The following is a 21,647-nucleotide window of genomic DNA, read 5'->3' as shown; positions in this document are numbered from 1 at the left end:
TGGGCGTGGCTCACCGTGACTTGGCTGCAAAGTTCAAACTGCATAAAGTTTAAAAAGTTGTTAACTAAACACACTAACCCCAATGTCAAACATCACAGACAGCTAGGACAGGAGCCAAAGGATAATGAAAAATTGTAGAGCAATTCGGGGACCTATATATAGCTAGCCTACCATCAAAAGTTTAGGCTACTTAGGATACTTTCATAGGCTATAGCTATGCGTATGTGCAAAGGAGATGGTTTTCTGTAACAACTAGAGCATAACTAGGTGGAATGCACAGACCAACAGTCCTTTAATCAGCCTTCTAATGACCCTAAAATACAAATTAATAAATACATACATGTATTAATAAAAAAATGAAATACATCTGCTCATTTGAGTCATGTCAGTCCCGTGGCACAGTAACACAGTCAACATAACACAAACATAGGCCTACAACTACCCCATTATCTTGCAGAAAGCTCCCTCTCGTGGCAGAATTTGGTAACAAACAATTAAGTAGGGGCGAAAGCATTTTTCAATGTAACATTAAAGCACTCATCAGTCATGAAACATGGTTAACTCCAAACTTTAAATGCTATTAACTCTTTGCCAGATTCGGGTCCAATCACTTTAGTTGCTAGTTTCTGCTATGGCAGATTGCACTTTTTGAATGATTTATTGAAAATTCTCTGTTGTGAATGAAACGAAATGAAAGACCTTCAGAGAAAGCTTGACTTGTCTGCTTTCAAGAAGAAAATTAACTGAGTTGATGAAATGTTTAGTTTTTGTGTTTGAAGCAACTAAGCAAGCTAAACAGCCTGCATTTTCAGTTTTGTACTGTTTAGGATTAGTTCAGAGATAAATGCATTTTAAGTTTTATTTTCCATTTAACTTTTTTTCTGCTGGGCGTAAATACCCATGCCATATATCCTCTTCTGATTGGCCGGGCCCAAAAACCTGCCCTCTGCTGATTGGCCGGGCCCAAAAACCTTCCCTCTTCTGATTGGCCGGGCCCAAAAACCTGCCCTCTTCTGATTGGCTGTGCCCTGAACCTGCCCTATTCTGATTGGCCGGTCCCTAAACCTGCCCTCTTCTGATTGGCCGGGCCCTAAACATGCCCTCTTCTGATTGGCCGGGCCTTAAACCTGCCCTCTTCTGATTGGCCAGGCCCTAAACCTGCCCTCTTCTGATTGGCCCTAAACCTGCCCTCTTCTGATTGGCCGGGCCTTAAACCTGCCCTCTTCTGATTGACCAGGCCCTAAACCTGCCCTCTTCTGATTGGCCGGGCGCTAAACCTGGCCTCTTCTGATTGGCCGGGCCCAAAACCTACCCTCTGCTGATTGGCCGGGCCCAAAAACCTGCCCTCTGCTGATTGGCCGGGCACAAATACCTGCCCTCTTCTGATTGGCCGGGCCCTGCCTTTGGGCAGGTTTTTGGTATATGCATAGTTTCATTAGATATTCCACTGTTAGACGGATGTATGATTCTTGATGACTATATTTGAGGGGCGATATATGTCCAGCTTTTAGTGTGTGTGCAACACAAACTTTGTCCTAACCCAAACATTAAATTCCATTGACAATGAATGGACAATTTTGAGTGTTGAAGACAAAGGTGAGGACACAAATTCTGATTGGCCGAAATGAGATGATGTACTGTATGATGATGTACGATAATAAGAGCGCCCCTCACTTCACACGGGTGTGATTTTTTGATGTATTTGATGTATTACCATGTGTTGTTCTTGCTTACTGTAAATCGCTCTGGATTAAGTAAATTGTAAATTGAGGTTGGTGTTGATAACTTCAAAACAGGCATACGTAGGAACTGCTCAGTTGGGAGGGAGGCAGCGATGACAGGCAATGTCGTTAGGCTGACCTTCTTTTTTTGCTCTTCCTGATCCTACTGGGGATTATACCAGGACTAGTGGACTTGGACTTTAGCTATTCCTTGAACTACCCGCGGAATATACGCACCTTGAATAATGTTGCACCGTGAATAACGTTGCACCTTGAATAATGTCCTGCACCTTGAATTATGTCCTTACATGTCGAAGTGTCCTTGAGCAAGACACTGAACCCTACATTGCCTCCAATGAGTCGGTCGGTGTGAGCTTGCCACCTTTTTTACTTGAAAACTGTGATGTGACAATACAGTTGATAATGATTCTGATGTTAGCGGTGCAGCTGGGTCTTCCAGGAGGGTAGCAGTGGTCTCTGTGTGGTCTCTGTGTTTTGTGTTTACATTGGTATGTTGAAAGTGTTTTGGTAATACTTTCCTCTGAGACACTTGTTAGAAACCAACTACGATGAAAGCAGCCTCTGGAAGTAGTTTTACTGTGTTGTTGTTTGACCCATACAGTTTTTGAGTGCCAGTGTAACAATGGCCGCTTGAGACCCATGAGGCACGTGCACCCTTATATAGACGTCATGCCCCAAAAGTTAAAGTTAAGACTCCTGGTGAATCATGACTATTAACTAACACATTTGATTCTGTGTCAAAAAATATTTACTGCAAAAAAAGGTTGTATTTGTTAAATATAGTTTAATATACCAGTAAGACGCCCTGAGGGCGAGAACCGACCTCGCCCTAAATGGTGACGGCAGACTGCTGGGCGAGCGCTGGCGCTTTGGAATGGGGGGTCAGATCAACATATGGAATGAATTCTGTACTGGCCATATATGGAGCGTGTCTTGAGTGTATTGATGAGGTCAGATCAACATATGGAATGTCAGAACAGGTCAGCTCCATATATGGAGATCTAAAGGAGGTAGCGGGGGCAGTGTCTTGAGTGTACAGGGTTTGATGAGGGCCCAGGTAGGGCCGGGCCTTAATGTCCGGGCCTGTTGAGAAGTATAGTTTTCGCTGGCTGCCGGGCACGGCTGCACTAATAACTTTGGGGCGGGTCCGTCTAGAGTTTGAATGGACAGGTATCAGTCAAAAGGGAGACATCGAAGAGGAAGGACGGGTGGGGAAGGATCAACATATGGAATGTCAGAACAGGTCAGATCTAAGAGGAGATCTAAGGGTTTGAGGTCAGATGTAGAGTTGCTGGCCGGCTCCATGCAGAATGATCTAGGTGATAATCCAGTCTTCTCCATGTATGGCTATCCAGGGTTTGATGAGGTCAGTGTCGTGATCTTCATATATTATGGAGACGGCCATATATGAAGCGTGTCACGAGGTGTGACGAACTGACAGCCATATATGGTGGCGTGACGTGTCACAAGGCGTGATGGACTGACGGCCATATATGGTGGTGTGACTGACTGACAGGTTTTGCAGGTTTTCATAGTAATCTGCGACCTATGGTCGCAATACCTGGTCTCCGTGTTATTATGGAGTCTATGGACCCACCGCAGCTCTAGGCAAATCCCACTGAGATTGTGACTGACTGTATCGTTTATGTAACTATGACTAAACCTAACCCTAACCTCAGTAAAACTATGCCTAAACCTAACCCTAAACCTAACCTCAGTAACTATACCTAAACCTAACCTTAACCTGTCCCTAACCCTAACCTCAGTAAAACTATGCCTGCCTGGGAGCCAATCAGACGCGTCTATTGTACAGCTGTGGTGGGATTCATAATCACGTACATAAGCACAAATAACTCATGTCTCTCAACTCTCATAAGCACAAATAACACTGGACCTTGATGACACAAGTGATGAAACAATATTACCCTCAATATTGAATGATGTGGCCTGGGCCATGACTCAGTGGTCCAGGCACCTTGGCTGGTAATCCAGTCTGGCAGTGTGCCGCGGGTTCGACTCCCGATCCCGACGGCCTTTACTGCATGTCTTCCCCCCCATCTCTCTCCCCATTTCCTGTTAGCCTACTGTCTGTCCCTCCATAAAAATATATAAAATAAAGGTGAAAGCCACAAAAAAAACATTTATAATATTGAATGATGCATAAGTGTATTTTCAGACTGCATTAGGCCTTTGTGTGTGTGTGTGTGTGTGTGTGTGTGTGTGTGTGTGTGTGTGTGTGTGTGTGTGTGTGTGTGTGTGTGTGTGTGCGTTGCGTTGCGTGCGTGCGTGTGATGGGTGTCATTGATGGATTATGGACCAGGGCCACCAGGCCAATGGGACCAGTGCCCAGGGGCCTGTGGATATGTGCATGAAATATAGGTAAAAGTACAATATTTGCCTTTGAGATGTAGTGGAGTAGATTAGTATGAAGTAACATTAGGCCTACTTAAAATGGGAAATACTCCAGTAAAGAAAAACATATCTCCAAATTTTACTTAAGTACAGTACTTGAGTAAATGTACCTTAGTTACTTCCCACCACTGCTGTAGTACTGACTGAGGGGCCTAATTCAATATTTGAGTGTAGTAGCCCAGCATTGCCATTTCAGCTCTAGCCATATCAGCTGCACTTCCACTTTCTTTCGCTAGAGGGAATTACAGCGCCAGAAATGTGGGTGCATGGATGGTGTGTCTCTTCTCTCTGATTCGACGCCCCTGCCCTGGCGCAGAAGTGGGACGGATTGCCTGTGAACTATGAAGGAAGGTAATTATTACACGAAATAATGACTATGACTTGAATGATTTCTCAACCCAAACCTCAAAGCCAAATGAACATATTATTACCGTTTACCGGACGTCTGGTGTGTGTCCGCCTATCCCCCCCCGGCTGCGACTGCTTCTGGTGATTCTTTTTGTTTCGCCTCGCTCAAAGCAACTCGCATGCGTGCATGCGTGCGTGCGACCGTGCGTGCGTCCGTCATCAAGTATTTACTTTCCAAACTTCTCGGGAATGTTCTCCTTTGAACACGAGGCGCAATCTACTCTAGGCTAAAGAAGAAGGTAGGATTGTGTGTATACTCTACATAAATCATCTCCTGTCGTGATTAATTAGATCTCTGGGAGAATAAAGTAGGCAGGCTCGTCAATCGACGATGTGTGCGGATGACTCACGCACGCACACATCATGAGAACACGTTATGGCAGGGCATGGGATAATTATAGGCTGCTGGTACTGTTTGGGGACTGAACAGGAGCCGCTGCCAACATACACACCTGCAAAGCACTGCTCGCCTGGGGGCTAAAGAGACAGTCATCATCACTGTCTGACTGTCACCCCCCCCCCCCCCCCCCCTCAGATGGATTCTCATTCTCTCTCTCTCTCTCTCTCTACCCCCCCCCCCCCCCCCCCCCCTCTCCCTCCCTCCATTGAAAGGGCTCTTTATGTGGATGATGCCAGTTTAGCTGTGGGTGATGAGAGCTTTAACACGTTTATACCAGGTTGAGGCACCCTTGTTTGTTTAGATTGAATTACACCGTGCAGTTGATTAAGCTCAGCACACAAAGCACAAAAAGAAAGCAAAGAATGCGGATGAAAATGACCCAAAATAACACTATAGCGTTGTACTTATATCTGATCAATGATACTTCTCTTAACAAAAACATAACGACCAAAACCAGAACCTCGGCACGAGGCATGTGAGGTTATTGACTGAAAGAAAAACAAATTAAAACGTTCTATTTTTCCCCCCTTTCTTTTAGTTCTCTGTGTGACTGTGTGTACTATTTAGTACCCAGGCTTCTCACAAGGGCAGTTTTATGTGCAGGGAAGGAGGCATGGAAAAGAAGACCTTTCCTTTTGAGCTCACAGATTTGCAGTAATTACAGAATCACTTCCATATGTGTCTCTTTGGCTGCCTCCTAGCTGCCCCCACCACCCCTCTCTTCCAGTGTTCCCTCTCTCTCCCTCTCCCTCTTGCTCTTCTCTCTCCCCCCTTTCAATTGCTTCCTCCCCCATTCCTCCTATTTTGCCTCCCCACCCCTTATCCCCCACCCCTCCACCAGCACCCTGAGCAAATTCTTTTTCCCTTTTGCAAAACCACTGCTCAAACAAAGTCCATGTTAATCAGAACATCCTGGCATATTTGGCAGAGAGTTGTGCCCGTGGGTGATTCAATTAGAGCGATATAGCCCAAAAAAACGTGTGCCTCCGTGCTTTGGCGACAGAGGTGAGGAGAAAGTGAGAGCGAGAGAGAGAGAGATGTGGAGGGTTGGGGGGGTTCATCGATGGGAGGGACGCCAGTGGAAGACTACCAGAATATGAAATAGCGAGGAGAAAAAGAATGCGGTTTTCGGTGAAAGAATTCAAGCAAAGCGAGAGACAGGAACGGAGGGCGAAGGAGAGAGAGAGAGAGAGAGGGAGAGAGAGAGAGAGAGAGAGGTGGAACCGAAAATGAGGCAGAAAGAGGGAGCGCAGGAGTAATGCTTTTTGACAGAGGTGGGTTCAGGAAGGGTTCATGGTGACATCATGGTTGATTTTTTTGAGGAAAGTATAGACAGGAGAGCCATTCACCTTTCATTGGACACACATGTTGGGGAACAGGCCGAGCGCTGCTCCACCACTGGCACACATGCTGGTGGTAGCTCTCGTGGTGGACAGCCCCCAGAGTACACCCCGGAAAAAAAGGCACATACCTCTCTCTCTCTCTCTTGCTTTCACTCTCTAATTTTCTCCTTTCCCCCTTCTTCCTCTCTCTCTCTCTCTCTCTCTCTCTTTCTCTCTCAATCTGGTTCGGTAAATCTCTCACTCCCTCTCAGTAGTAAAACAAACCCCCCCAAAAAACAATGCTTTTGGCTACAGCTACACAATGTCGTTATTGCATGTGTGTAGAGTAGTTTTAGTGTTCATTTAAAAAACAGACGCCAACACTCTTGAGTTAAATGGACGCTCCAGATTTTCTAGTAGTGTATAATGTATATATGGGATGGGGATTGGCGAGTATACTGTATGTCTGATGCTTAACCACTTAAACCTTGTTGTTGAGCGGAGTCTCGCAGGGCTCTATACTTTCTTTTCTGTTGTCGCTGCCTGTACATTATTAACTATCTTTGCTGAAAACAGCCGATTGACAAGCTCACTCACGACGCGTGTCGATCTGCTATTTTCAGAATACCGATGCTGGGGTTCATGTATGTATACCGTGTCATGCAATGGTGGTCAACAACAGTTATGCATAGAAATCGTGGATCTACAAGCTCACAACGTGTGTCGTATGACCACTTGTGTGAGCTTGTAGATTGGCTATGTTCATTCATTGCACGACGCCATCTTACGACAAAGTATAAATCAGGCTTCACTAACACATACATTTCTCCTTTGCTTTGCTTCTATGAGTAACTCATTTTCCTCTGACTGTAGTATTCCTCTGTGTATGTTTTACTTCAAGGCGCACACACTCTAAAAGACCACATTTTGCCAGGCTAGATGAATGAGCGCCTTCATTTCACAGGATGTGTGTTTAACTCTGTAACTAAGAAAGTGCAAGCGAGTGTAGACTATACTGTGTGTGTGTGTGTGTGTGTGTGTGTGTGTGTGTGTGTGTGTGTGTGTGTGTGTGTGTGCGCGCGTGTGGAGGGGGGCATGTGCCTGGCTGCCTGCTTTGCGTCCCCCGTGAGTCTCTCAGCGCGGCACCAAACTTCACATGACATCAATCTGAATGCGGGGAAATAGTGATCTCATTACAGGCATCTTGTTCCTGATTAAAACCTGCCGCCACCAGCACCGCTCCCGCCCCCACTCCCCTCACTGCTCATAGCATCGCCCCCACCCCCCCTATACAACAGTCAGTCCCTCCCTCTCTCGCATCTAACTCCCCGTATGGCTTTTTCCGAAACCGTCCCAACTCATTTACTGCCCCTTGTCTCACTTTGTCTTGACCAGTCTCTCTTCAATTATTTTCTTCGAGATCATTTTATTGATTATCATTTACGATTAATTGAATAATCGAGAAGCACATGTTTTAATTGTAATTGTTTTTATATACTGTATATCAGTAAATATAAAAAAGCCATGCATCTACAAGCTCACAAGGCATCGCAAGCTTGTTGAAGTGCTATTTTTGCTATTCTTGAACATGTATTATTTTATTTCTTTGTACATGTATTATTTTATTTACTTCGATTTACTGTTGTACCGCTCTGCCTCTCTCACTCTCTCTCTCTCTCTTCCTGACTCCTCCCTCCATCGCTCGCTTCTCTGTGCACCACCTCTCCTACGCATCTCTCTCTCTCTTTAGCCCTAATAACCTCCCTCCCTCCCTCCCTTTCTTATTCCCTCTCCATCTCTCTTCTCCTCTCCTGTTTGTCTTTTCTCTCTGTGTTCCTGCGTTCCCGCTGCCAGGCAGCCCCAGGCTCCCGTTCCTCTGTACTTTCACGAATGCAAATAAGTCGCCCTGCTGCAAACTAAGTGGAAACACACGGCGGAGTGCGGGATTTTCATGAATATTGTATATCTTTGAACGCACACCAGAAGGGAGTCAGGAACGCCGAACTATACTAAACAATGCCTGTGTGCTCGCTGGATGACTCCAGCGTGTGTGTGTGTGTGTGTGTGTGTGTGTGTGTGTGTGTGTGTGTGTGTGTGTGTGTGTGTGTGTGTGTGTGTGTGTGTGTGTGTGTGTGTGTGTGTGTGTGTGTGTGTGTGTGTGTGTGTGTGTGTGTGTGTGTGTGTGTGTGTGTGTGTGTGTGTGTGTGTGTGTGTGTGTGTGTGTGTGTGTGTGAGGAATTGCCTCTCCGCCTCTTCGACTTGTTGTCAGAGCTAGACTGTGTTAGGATTGATGTCACGGGGCCCGGGCCGTATGTTATGATGTCACTGGGCTGGAGTTAATGATACGAGCGTGGTGGAGGCCAGAGGCCATGTTTCCAGTGGTGCCCAGTGAGAGAGAGGGCAGTAGAGATAGCACCCTGATCTATCTTCATTATCCTCCACTCTGCAGCCTCCCAGACACAAGGATCATAAATCTCGGGCTGCAGCACACTTCACTGACACTGAAACACAAACACTAGTAACCTCTGACCCCGGCACTGCTACTGGCTGGCTACGCACACTCATCCGTGCACAGCACGCACGCGCACACACGCGCACGCACACGCGCACACACACGCACATACACACACACACACACACACACACACACACACACACACACACACACACACACACACACACACACACACACACACACACACACACACACACACATTTTTCAGGCATGCTCACATGCACTTTACACACACACACATGCTCACTTGTGTGTGCACGCGTGTAATCTCTCTCTCTCTCTCACACACACACACACACACACACACACACACACACACACACACACACACACACACACACACACACACACACACACACACATTAGCCTCCTCAAACTCACTGCCATAATTCAATAAGAAGCATGGCATGTTCAGCACATTGACACACAAGGGTATCTTCACTTGTGCTTGACTACACACATTGACACACTTGCAGGGTCTCCGTTAGCCCTTTAGCTTTGCAGTGTTATTACACCACCAGCGCATGCTCTCTTTGACTCATAGTAATCTGTGTTGTGAATCCACAGCCCGTTGGGAGCGCATGCCCCTCTGGTTATGTGATGCCCGTTCTACTCGCTTCAATTACCAATCATGAAAACAAATAGTGAAAACGGCATATCTACAAGCTGACAACTTCGCATCGGCTTTAAAAAAACAACTTGTGGTTTAAAGTGGTTAATCAGACTACGGTAAAAAAAATCACACTCGTGTGAAGTGAGGGACGCTCTTATAATCATGCGTCATAATACATCATCACATTCCGGCCATGCAGTGAGAATTTGCGTCCTCACCTTCGTCTTCAATGTTTGTGTTTACGCGATGTTTGTGTTTACACAAACACTAAAAACTGGCCATTCATTGTCAATGGCATTCAATGTTTGTGTTGGGACAAACACTCAAAACTGGACATAGGAGGAGGGGCTAGCGCCCCTCAAAAATCTATTCAAATTTTTCGTGTCGATTTGAAGTAGTATCATAGTACTTGGAGGCCAGTCTATGACGTCATACTGATGACATCTCCATATATGGGCATAAAAGGGACTCGGGGGAGACACAGACAGACAGACAGATACTAGCAACTCTCCAACGTCTGGCTTTTTGAATGACATCCTATGGCAGTCAAGTCTATGGGCTTTTAATGTTTGTTTAGAGGACTAACCATGACGTCATGTGGCAGCCATGTCTATGGACTTTTAATGTTTGTTTACAGCACTTTAAACAACCATATACCAGGTGCCCACTTCACACAAGTGTGATCTTTTTTTGGGTGTTCTGGACAACTGCCAGTCCGAACCGACTTCCCACTTGGCCCAATATACACTACTTGGGTCCTCGGCGATACACACGGCAAGTTTGGGGTCGAGCCGACAGTGCTTGAGAGACAGACAGACAGACAGACAGACAGACAGACAGACAGACAGACAGACAGACAGACAGACAGACAGATTTTATGCATTTATAGATGGATGGATAGATAGAAGATACTGTATACTGTACTAGATACCCAAGGTATATATTGCTTATGCTGCAGAATTAGTCATCAGTGCTGTATGCCAATATTACTCGGTTGTGTCATATACTAATCAGCTGTTTATCCAGTTTATCTAACATCAGTATGTAAATAGTTGAGGCCTTGAATTTGTGCTAAGAACCTCACAGGCCTCACATATGACGGAAATGTAAACGAGAGGATAAGGATCTGTGGAAGTGAGTGCTTTTTGCCGCTTCCTGAATATAAGGTTTCTACTGAAAAGAAAGGCTGGGGTGAAAAAAAGAACTAATGCCAACTTGAAAGACACTCATATACTACCTAATGCAGATTCATTCATACTAATTACATTTAACCAATCCACGTCAGACCTCTAATGACATTCCGAGGGGGGGGGGGGGGGGTTCCTGTGCTGTTTCTTCGCTTTTTTCCCCACTCGTCACGTTTTTGCACTGACCAATGGACACTGTTTGGCACTGCACTGTTAACCTTTATTATTTGTGTTTATATGTTTTTATGGCGAGATACAGTGAGACACTTATGACGCACTGACTGACTGTAATGGACACTTTATCGTCTCCACCAGGCCGAAGGCATGGGGAGAGAGTATGTTTTGCACTCCGTCCGCCCATGTGTGTGTGTGTGTGTGTGTGTGTCCGTGTGTCCGTCCATCCGTCCGTGTACAGCTAATCTCCGGCACCATTGGCCCGGCGGATGCCAAACTCTGCGCACACACACTCCTTGGATGCCAACGACTAACCTCTGCCCCAAATTCTTCAGAATGGCCTGTTATAGCGCCACCATGAGGCCGATTTTTGCAAAACACATTTCATTACATTACTCATACACATTTTAACAATACATCGTGCGAATTGGTATACACTATCTCTATAGTCATGTGATCAACACGGATCAGTCCCATTTCCCATATTCCATCCCGATTGGCTAAGATTGCCTTCCAAAGCTTGCAGGATTTGTTCGTTTCAAACAAAATGCCAAAATGTGTGATTTCCGTGAAATTACGCATGCACATTGTCACTACGACGAGGAAGAAATGCCACTTAAATTTATTCACATCAGCCTCATGGTGGCGCTATAACATCTGTCTATCTATCTGTCTGTCTGTCTGTCTGTCTGTCTGTCTGTCTATCTATCTATCTATCTATCTATCTATCTATCTATCTATCTATCTATCTATCTATCTATCTATCTATCTATCTATCTATCTATCTATCTATCTATCTTTCTCTCCATTTCAACAAAGCATGAGAGGCCATTTCTAATACACTACTGTTGAACATATGTGCAATGCATACATTGGGAGCACATGGGGATACGAAGAGCTGGCCCGGCTATTTGAGCCTTTATGTGATTATGATGGCTTGACTTGATTAGAGAGAGACATATTGAGGTCAGGGTATGTGGGGACAAGCCAAAGATCATCGTCTCTGCGGGCCACTTCGGGAGATTCGGCCACAAACGGAGCAATGCTCACAGGCCTTATATAGGAGTTGATACAGGTAGAAGGGACTTGCGTATACCAAAAAAAGACAGCGCGGCATGCTGCTTCGGTACGATTACGCTCCAGACTGTGAAATTTAGCAGAATGTTTAGTGAGGCGTGGCCGATGTGCTCGGAAGGCATAATTTTGTGCAAGGTTTCAGAATATGTAGTGCATGTGTAAGTTGATAAGTGGGCAGTAAAATGCTTACTGTATTGCTTTTCTTTAGATAAGAATGGTATAGGAGTTTAGGCGAGGAGAAAAAAAGAATGTAGTCTGTATATAAGATGGAGAGGAAATGGCTACAGATACAGTACGTCGTCACTGTTGAGAGCAGAAACCTTGCATCTTCACATTCCATCTTTTTATGTTTTATGTTCTACAAGCCCAGTGTGTCTGAGCTTGTAGATTTATATTTTTGAAAAACTTTTTGACAAATATTTGTCGCCACTGGGAAAGTGTTTTAACCCATTTTGGACGGGAACCCTTTTTGGTGTTAGCATTATGTTATGCTTTAGCTATTGAAAAATAGCAGATCTACAAGCTCATAGCGCGCCACCGAGTGGCGCGCTACGAGCTTGTAGGTCTGCTATTTTTGAAAAATCGAAGAACCACTGACATAGAAACATAGCTTTTTCAGAAAACTGTCAGGATGTAGAAGACATTTTTAGAATCTGATCTCATAGGTTCCCTTTTTTTCCATTTCCTGAAAGGTAAAGGACAGTTTGGGACGCCAACGTAACCCTTGCAACGGCAGGCGCACAGAGATGGACAAATATGGACATGCGCAATTCGCTTTTGTCAGGCAACGCTTTCTCTTGTGTCTGACGTCGCATAGCGACGGGAGCTTATTTCGCCCACGTAATTGGGGTGAAATGACAGGGGGCGGGGCTTGATCAGCGCAAGAGAGAGAGAGAGAGAGTGGGTGATGGCCGTGGGTGATAGGCGAGAGAGGGAGGGAGAAGGGCCTATTTCACGCATGCAATGAGAGATACAGTACAATCAGAAATACAGAAACAATAGAGAGAGGTAGAGGGAGTACCTATACTTCACCCACACCATAACCCCCCTGATGGCAATGACCCACTGAGAAGTTGCATGTATGTATTTTAATGTGTGTATGTATATGTAATGGATATACAGTACATGCACATATATTTGTACGTAACTGTCAAAAAGGATAAAACACAAAAAAGCCACAGAGCTTACAATACGTCCGTTGTGGTCCGCTGAGTGAAACTGTGTGTAAACTGTTCGCACGCACGCACGCACGCACGCACGCACGCACGCACGCACGCACGCACGCACGCACGCACGCACGCACGCACGCACGCACACACACACACACACACACACACACACACACACGTGTGCACGGCTGGCGGCAAGCCCCACGAGAGGGGTTTCATGGCTAAGCGAGAGAGAGGTACCGTTGAGGTGTGCCCTCTCCTCCCCAGCCTTGAGGTTTTAGGGTGCTCCTTGCAACCAAAACAACTCGAGAAACATCGCATTCGGAGAGCGAGGCACACGCCCAGAACCACAAACACACAAACACACATCTGAAACTTATGATCTCATGTGGAGAGAGAGAGAGAGAGAGAGAGGGGCACATTCTGGGGCACACCCTAAACTGCTGCCTGCCACAGAGCCCTGCCATCTCATTGGGGACTTCCCCGCGCTATGCTATATGCCACCGTTAGCTTTACTATAGGACTTTAAGGGATTTCGAAACATGATTGAATCAGTCATTATTCTGTTGAATGTTTGGAGAAAATATTTTAGGTTGCATAATTCTTTCCAGAATATTGGCAGGTGCTTTGTCCAGAGAACTGTTGGGGTTTGTTTTTTTGTCTCGCTTTGAACGCAACGCTCTGATTGTTGTCCATGTTTCCTCATGTTTAACAGGGAGGCCTAAAATGCAACATGTTTGTAGAGCTGTTTTATGTACTAAGAGATCCAAAATTGCTTTCATAATGCGCTCCATAAACACTAACTTTTGTCCGGTAAATGAGGTCGCTAGTACGTCGCTCTCGGGTTTTAAAAGCATACAAAACAGCCTGCGACTGGGGCTTCGCGAAAGCTGAGACAGAAAATGGTGGAGAGAGAAAAGGAGAATTCGCAGAGAGACGAATAAGGGAGAGAGAGAGAATTAAAAACAGAAACTTAAGCTCTCTGGGCCTTTTTCTTCCCTCTAGGCATTTTGTGGCTTGTGAAAAAATGTGCTGTATATTTGAAGTGTTAGGTCACGTGACGAGGGCAGGCTTTATGAATCAGAGAGTATAATTATTTCTTAGCAAGCGAGACGGTGAGTGTTGCTGTTGTGTGCCTGTGTTGAGGGAGTGAAAGAGTGATTTTTAAGAGAGACGGAGCGAGAAAAAGGAGGAGGGAGAGCACGAGAGAGAGAAGGAGGGAGGGAGGGAGAGAGAGAGAGAGAGAGCTGCTCACTGCTACTCTGTCTTTGCTGTCAGAGGGACTGTGATGAACGTACACAAATCTCTTTTCCTTTTCCTTTGCTAGGTCCACTCATCAGTCAGCTCTGCCAAGTACTTCATCTCAGCTCTATCAGTTCAGCAGCACCGTCCGTAGCCGGTGAGTAACTTTGAAAAGAACTCCTGAGAACTTCTTCTAAACTTCTTGAGTTAAGACTATAGACACAGTTTTGCTGCTTTTTCTCTGTTCTCTGTCTCTCTCGGTCTTAACAGGGCTAGTAGAGACAATTCTTTTTTCTTTTCTTTTCAGGGGGGGGGGGGGGGGGAGGCGGGGGGTGTTGAGAGTTTTAATTGAAGACAGGGGGCTGAGAACGCAAGGCGTTTAGGACACATTGAGAATGGTTTATGGTTTCCATAAACCTGGACAGCTTTTCTGTGCGAGGACTGTAAATCGTATCCCCGTCATACATTTTGTTTGTTGCTTGCCTTCCCAGTGCTGTGCGTTTGTTTGTGTCTGTCTTTTACGAACGCGTTAAAGAGGACTGGTTGGCTATACGCTGTGTATCTTCTGCATGTGTTTGTGTGTGTGTGTGTGTGTGTGTCTGACCGTGCACACGCGCGCCGCATGTGTGCACACGCACATGTGTGCTTGTTAGTGAGTGTTTCAAGTGTTACTGCGCCTGTGGAGCTTTTTATTATTAGCATATGTGTGTGTGTAAGCGTATACATGCTTGCATGTGTTTGATCTGGGCGAATGTGTGTAGCTAGAGGAATGACCCACCCTTGACCTGCCTTTTTTTCTCCCCTCTTTTCTTTATACAACATATGACCGCAGGACTTGGGGGGTGGGGGGGTGGGGGGGTGGGGGGGGGGGGGTTAGGGGAGCATTGTTTCCCACCACCTAAACATTCATCCCTGTGTAAAGTTTATTCTTTTGTTCTTCTATTCTCTTCCGTCCACGACAGGCCGTGTCAGTCAAAGTGGCGCTGGCAGCATAAGTGGCAGGTTAACAGGTTCCACTTGTTACAGTGCCGCGGCAATCGGCAAGCAAGACGGTACATTTAGTGCCGCATGATTTGGATATCAGATACAGATCAGGCGACTGGCGGAAGGCCATGCTGTCACTCTCGGTGTCTCCTGTTCTCGCCTAGATTGTGTTGTGTTGCGTTGGCTTTGGGTCTGTGGCTGCAGCAGTGATTGGCCCAGAACCGAGCAGCCTTGACTGTAGGTATAGACCACTGCTGCCTTGGTTTGCACCTGCTGACTGTCCACCGCAACGGTTTCCCCCTCGTTGACGCTGACATAAGTGTGAGAATGCTGAGAGAGAGAGGGGGACATTTCCGTAGAAGAACGTAAAGACAACGAGTGAGAAAAGGGAGGTGTTGTTGAAAGTCCATGAAGCCTGTGAAGTCCGCGGTCGCCTGATCTTACGATCATTTTGACTTTAACTCTGTGACATCTGGAGAGGAGGAAAACGCTGCTCATCTATAAAGCAGAGTAATATCGCTGCTTTCGCTCCCTCGGCACTCCACCCATCATGCCTTTTTTTACTTTCTTTTTTTCTTTTTTGCCTTGTAGCGAAAGAGAATCAGGCCCTCCACAGGGAGTCGTGTTAGGTTAATAATACAAATCCTATGGTGTGTGGCTGTGGAATCATTGCATTTTCTTTTGTTCGGGAGTGATGACATGGAAATTATAGTTTTGAACCAATGATGAATGAATGTGCTGTAGATCACAGGCTTAAAATGGCCATGTTTCATTGTTGGTGATTGCTGGGCTTTTTTGTGGCCGAGTGTTTTCGCATCGCCAACCTCACCAAAAAACAACCTCGTTCATTTCCCGTATGCCTATGGTCATAATGATAGTTTACACATCGTGCAGCAGATAAGTCCTCAAATCCTCAGGGACAGTGAGCCAACAACCACGCTTTACACAAGAACTCCGGTAACAATAGATCGTTGAAAGGTATGCCGACTGAAATAACCGCTTAGGGAGAAAGGTAACATATTTCTCATAATGAACTTGTGCGCAACTTGAGTAATAGTTTTTAAGTCTCTCAAATCGTGTGTCGTATATGCTAAGTTAAAGACACAGTTTACTTTGTTTGCCACTTTTGTTTGTTTGAAAGTTTTGTCACCTTTTATCCAAATACATTATATTCTGCCAAGCAATAGAAAATGTCATTCACCATCTTATTGTATTGACTACACTACTGGCTCAACATAACACCGATGATGGGGCGCCCGCTGGCCTAGCGGTCCAGGTGCAGCCACATTTAGGCCTTGTCCTGACGGCGCGTCGCGTGTTCGAGTCCCGCTCATGACGACCTTTGCTGCATGTCTCTCCCCTTCTCTCTCTCCCTCTTTCCTGTCCGTCTTCACTGTAACTATCAACAAAGGCACAAAAGCCAAAAACTAAATCTTAAAAAAAAGAAAAAAACATAACACAAATGATAGCCCACCATTCTTTGTTTTAACCATAATCCGTAAACATCTTTCACTTTTTCTGAGACATGACTTTGAGCTATAAATTGGGGAGTTGTTGATACCTGTCTCTTCCAGGAATTTCTATAGTAATTATGTCCAAGTGGTGGGGAGGGGCAGGACAGGTGGTTTTAGGGGAATCAGGGGGGGGGGGGGGGGGTGCTCCCCATCACCACACTATAATTAGCAAGGAAACTATCTGCACAACATTTCCTGTGTCTATTTTTGCAGGTGTGCTAGCTCTGATTGTGAGGATATACATTTTCAAGCCTGCCCCCGAGCCGTCATTAAAAGATCCTTTTGCGCAAACTTACACTTGTGGCGTGTATGTGTATAGTATGTGAAAGAGGGAGAGTGAGAGCATGTGGGTTTTGTGGTGAGTGTGTGTGTGTGTGTGCATGTGTGCACGCTCATGTGTGGGGAGTGCATGTGCGTGAGTGTGTTGTTTTGCTACATGTGTTTGGTGTGCATGTGTATATGCGTGCGTGAGTGTGTTCTAGTTCTACAGTGTGTGTGTGCATGCGTGCGTGCGTGCGTGCGTGCGTGCGTGCGTGCGTGCGTGCGTGCGTGCGTGCGTGCGTGCACATTATCTTCTTTTAGTGTTTTGTTCTCTCTTTTTTGTTCCAGGGGTTAAAAGCAGAGTTTCTAACAGCCAGCCATTGTATGCCCTGTTTTATAGTGAGAGGGATTGTTTTTTCTTTTTTTTTACTCTGAGCTGAGGAGGAGAAATGTTGCATTCAAGTGGAACAGTCTTGAGTGTTCCTGTGTCAAGGAGACCATCACAAAACTTGATCCATAACTATGGTATGCTCATAGTAGTAGTAGCTCTCTCTCTCTCTCTCTCTCTCTCTCTCTCTCTCTCTCTCTCTCTCTCTCTCTCTCTCTCTCTCTCTCGTTCTTGTCTGCCCCTTTATCATTTTCCCTTTAGACGTTGTTAGCATTGTCATTGTTTCGTTCTTAAAACCCATTTAGACCTGAGAACAGCTTCTACAAAATGTCTTCCTCCTGACAGTTTTCTGAAAAACCATATGTTTCTATATCAGTGGTTCTAAAACTATTTCATTCAAGGACCCCCCAAAAATGATATGTAATTGGCTGCCGACGCCCCCCCCCCCCCCCCCCCCCCCCATTTGAAAATATGTTGTTTCAGGGACCCTCCCAGAGGCAATTTTTTTTAATGAGTTAAAAACGTTTGCTCTGAAAGAATATATATTCAAAGATTTGCGCCAGAGCTTGTAGATCTGCTATTTTTCAATAGCTACAGTATACCATAATGGAAACACCAAAAGGGGTTCCCGTCCATAATGGGTAAAGTGGTTTGGACGCTCCAGCGGTTCTTTGCCCCGTCCTTTAGAGCAGAGTGTATTTAAAACAGTTCGTCTAAAAATTGAAATCCTCAAGGTTCATAAAATAATCAATTTCCCCAAAACAGCCGAGCTAGCGCGGGTTCTTTATGTATTGTTGTGACCTTTTACTTTGCTGTTTTTGTGCAACACCACTCGCTGTACAGCGAAGTGTGAAATAGGGCTTAAGTGCTTAATCACACTAATTGCTTCAGCCAATCAATCAATAACAAATCTATTCGGAATTTTCCGCACCGATTCGTTAAAAAAATGCCCATCTTCTTCTTTCCAGTGGAATAATCGCTAAGAAGATAATCTATAAGCAGAGGTTCCCAAAGTGGGGTCCGGGGACCCCCAGGGGTCCTTGAGGGAGTTCCAGGGGGTCCCCCCAGCTAAATGATAGTTTTTTATTTATTTTTTACTTTATTTTTATTCTTTTCTGTTTTTGTGAACAAGCAAGTTCTCTCGGGCATCACAGTACAATATAATTGTTACATTTCAATTGTTAACATTCAGAATGCAACGAGTCATCCAGTCCAAATAGATGGTGTCAATCTTTTCCACAGTGTTTTCAAACCGAACATTCGCTTCGGCAAAGTCTGTTAGCTAAATGATAGTTTGAAACCAAATGGACCCTTATGGGTCTGTAACTCTGAGAGTGTACACATTTGAACATAAATGTAATATAAATTGTGGGTCCCAGAGATAGAAATGCCATCAAATGGGGGTTCGTAGACTAACGCATGTCAAACTGGGGGTCCTTGAAATTAAACGGGTTGAGAATCACTGCTAGAGCCGTAAAAACGTTCTCTTATGGGGGTCCCTGGCAGATCATTTCAAATGGGGGTCCGCAGGCTAATTAGTGTCCATTTGGGGGTCCAGGTGCAGCCCTGTAGCGGGTCAAATTAACTTACTGTAGGATTATGCTGTGTTTAGTTGTATTGCTGGACCCTCTGGAGTCTCTGAGCTGAACACTCCAGAGAGAACATCATGGAAATAAGCACAGGATGACCCTCTGGAGTCTCTGAGCTGAACACTCCAGAGAGCACATCATGGAAATAAGCACAGGATGACTTCATCATGTCACAAAGTGTTTTATGTCTGTGTGTGATTTCTCACTCTTTCCATACTGTTCTCCACCACTGCAAGTCAATACACAGCCCTCCCCGGGCTTATGTTGAAATAGATTTAAGAGAAGAAAAAAAGAAAAGAAAAAAGAAGCAACTTTTTGGGGCATTGACGTGAGCAATGGTGATGATGATTTATAGCTACCAAAACAAAAGGATTGCCCAATGGCACTCCCTAGTGACAGTCCTCAGACGGTATATCTTCTTTTTTTTTTTTAAATGACAAATGATTACAAAAGGCAGTGGTTTGTATTGTTGTTGTAAGCAGGTATAGTATGTCTCTGTGTGATGCCAAGGGGAGGCAGATGTCAAACAAGTTTGAGTTGAGTGGAATGCGGGGCTGTTGGGGAGGCGTAGGACCGTCTGTCAATAGCTGTCTCTCTCAGAGGTATTAACAAGGCAGTGGGTGAGAGACGGCGAGCCTGTCAGCTTTACCTCTGCTAATAAACCGTGTTGACGATATCGCTTTCACAGCCAAAATACCACTGATGCCAGCAGCGAGATCGGATTACGTCTCTCTACGTTCCTTTTTTTTTCTCCTTCATTTTAGAACGTTTTTAATTTATCTGCAATGACACTCAAACAATAAACAATCCCCGATGGCTCTTTGTAGACGTATTAAGCAGCGATGACATCTCATGATTCATTTCCCCCGCAAGACAATTGGGAACGTTAATCTGGGTTTGGATACTTGGTCATTAAAGTCGTTGTTTGACGGCAGTGTTGTTAGCCTGATTTCACCCGTGACACACAACCCGTGAGCTCACGTTTCCTTGATGAATGCGGATCAACATAAACGGGTTTATAATGTTAACGGTTGTAATGCAGTGCTCAGTAAAGACATGTACAGTATTGTTGTGTGTAGGGTAGGGGGAATGAACAGGAGTGGGCAAGTCAGGGTGGAAAATAGAGAAAAGTCTTGGTTGATTGTGCCAATCTGCTCCCTGCCAGAACGAATGGTAAAGTTCACTTATCTTGAGGCTGTGAATTTAAGATTCACTCAAACCCTCCAGTCAAGGTTTTGACTTGCTGCTCTGCCCGGTTTGACTGACAGATAGTTTAACTTCAGCCTTGAAGACGTTTCTTTTTAATTACACATGGGATGAGGTGTTTGGAGTAACCCTACACAAAACCTGTCAACAGAACACAAACCTGGGCTACAGTTCCAGTACAGCAGTGGTTCTCACAGCCACAGACATCTTCATGTCAAGGACCTCCAAATTGATATTGTTGCTGTTGGGCAGAAACCACTTTTGCTTGATTATACTACAGTGTCACACGAAATTTGAATCTGCAAAAGTAAGAGTTGTGGCAGGAATCTCCATAGATTTGTGGTCTTTGCAAGATCGCCGGTATTCCAAATTTCTATTAAAACAATTTCAAGATATATCAAAGTCTTTCCTCCATCCATCCATCCATCCATGGACACCACTTTGAGAACCACTGCATTACAGTATACCGAATGAAAAGGTGTCTTGTGGGGAGCGCCCGGCCAGCACATTTTGACTTTTTAACGCAAATATCCATCTGCAGCGCAAATAAACACACAACAATACCTCTCAATATGACAGCCACGCGGTTCTGTGTAGCTCCTGTGTTTTCTTAGTGCAGAAGAGGAAACACAACCGTAAACACAGTGGGCCAACCGTGGCACCAAGAATCCTGCTCATATGCGCAGAGTAATCACCTGTGGTTTCTTCTTCTGCTGAGTAAAAGCCGGCCGCCTCCCTCCCTCCCTCCCTCCCTCGCTCGGGTGTGTGGTGCGGACGGAGCTTCCTGAGTGAGATGCAGTGATTTATTTGTTATGCTTGACTGCAGCGGCCCTTATTGCCCGGAGGGTGGGCTTCTTTAACAACGGTTAAAGGGACGATTGTTGTTTTGCTCACAGAGGATTTGATATCCTTTTGTTTGACGGACATTCAATCTGTGGGAACGGTTGCCTATTCCCCCCCCCCCCCCCCTTCTCTCCCCGTCGCACTTGCGTTCTCCACTCCTTCATGTGCTGCTGTTATGATCTCTCTCTTTGTGGAAACAAACACACAACTCAACAAACAGAGAATCCCATTTTTTTGCTTGAGCTTGCCTCATCTTGTTAGCGGCCTAGATAGACTAGATTCAGATTGATTTCATTTAGTGCGCTACATGGCGCTTTGTCTAGATAAGACCAATGGATCGTGTCAAATGTAACCAGCGGTGCTCAACGACGTGTAGAGAGTTCTGTGACAATCGAGTATTTGAAGAAACAACCAAAAAGTAGGTTTTACTGCTGATGTGCACCTCTGAGGCTACGATGGAAAGTTCCCCGCACTAGACCTGAAACTACGTACCCATAGCTGGCCCATGTTACTAGCTGCCTGCCGGCCAGCCGGCCCGCCTGCCTGCCTGGTCTCCGTCCGGCTTCTCGCCTGTCCGCCCGTTGCCTCCTGTGTGCCCCCC

At 45.5% G+C, this 21,647-nt stretch overlaps 1 protein-coding gene across 2 annotated transcripts in view; it reads left to right on the top strand.

Moving 5' to 3' along the window:
- The first annotated feature begins 4,488 nt into the window (after positions 1-4,488).
- Positions 4,489-21,647, top strand: part of rarga (retinoic acid receptor gamma a) — a 73,242-nt gene continuing 56,083 nt past the window's right edge. The window contains exons 1-2 of one of the 2 annotated variants that reach the window (XM_079521268.1): positions 4,489-4,505; positions 14,347-14,418. The gene's annotated coding sequence lies outside the window, so the exon portion shown is untranslated. Of the gene's footprint in view, positions 4,506-4,714; positions 4,802-14,346; positions 14,419-21,647 lie in introns of those variants that run through there. The other variant, XM_079521269.1, reaches the window with a different exon arrangement.

Source organism: Electrona antarctica (genome assembly GCF_951216825.1).
Source record: "Electrona antarctica genome assembly, chromosome: 2".
Classification (NCBI taxonomy): Eukaryota; Metazoa; Chordata; class Actinopteri; order Myctophiformes; family Myctophidae; genus Electrona; species Electrona antarctica.
Note: the sequence above shows the minus strand (reverse complement) of the source record. Positions and strands in the feature narration are given on the sequence as shown.